The sequence below is a fragment of the Schistocerca cancellata genome, chromosome 4 (genome assembly GCF_023864275.1).
Source record: "Schistocerca cancellata isolate TAMUIC-IGC-003103 chromosome 4, iqSchCanc2.1, whole genome shotgun sequence".
Lineage (NCBI taxonomy): Eukaryota > Metazoa > Arthropoda > Insecta > Orthoptera > Acrididae > Schistocerca > Schistocerca cancellata.
Window position 1 is genome coordinate 627,322,302 of NC_064629.1, and position 832 is coordinate 627,323,133.

General features: G+C 47.6%; 1 pseudogene; it reads left to right on the plus strand.

Annotated features, from left to right (window-relative positions):
• The first annotated feature begins 474 nt into the window (after positions 1 to 474).
• Positions 475 to 592, plus strand: LOC126185772 (5S ribosomal RNA; annotated as a pseudogene).
• Positions 593 to 832: the final 240 nt, after the last annotated feature.

The following is an 832-nucleotide window of genomic DNA, read 5'->3' on the forward strand; positions in this document are numbered from 1 at the left end:
TACGTCAGTCTGGTGATTCGATCTGTTGTGCTACCATGCATGAATAGCATGAGTGGGGGTGTTTTCCATCAGGATAACACACTCCCACGTACCACCGTTGTAACTCAACATGCTCTACAGAGGGTCAACATGTTGCCTTGGCCTGCTCGATCACCATATTTGTCTCAAATCGGGCACATATGTGACATGATCGGATGACAATTCCAGTGTTATCCCTGTATTGACCGATCAAGTGCAACAGGCATTTCACTCCATCCCACATCCGGCACCCTTACAACACAATAAATGCATGTTTGCATGCTTGCATTCAACATTCTGGCGGTTACACCGGTTGTTAATGTACAAGCATTTCACATTTGCAATGGCTTATATTAACGCTTATATTAACCTGTGTTCTTGCTATGTTAATCACTTAAATATGTTACCTTGAAGAATTTGTTCCCACAATTCATTAGACTACATTAATTACTTTTTGCCAACGACCTTGCCGCAGTGGTAACACCGGTTCCCGTCAGATCACCGAAGGTAAGCGCTGTCGGGCTGGGCTAGCATTTGGATGGGTGACCATCCGTTCTGCCGAGCGCTGTTGGCAAGCAGGGTGCACTCAGCCCTTGTGAGGCAAACTGAAGACCTACTTGATTGAAAAGTAGCGGCTCCGGTCTCGGAAACTGACGTACGGCCGGGAGAGCGATGTGCTGACCACGTGCCCCTTCATATCCGCATCTGGTGACGCCTATGAGTTGAGGATGACACGGCGGCAGGTCGGTATCTTTGGGCCTTCATGGCCTGTTAGGGAGGGGTTAATTACTTTTTGTGTTATGACTTTTTCCGT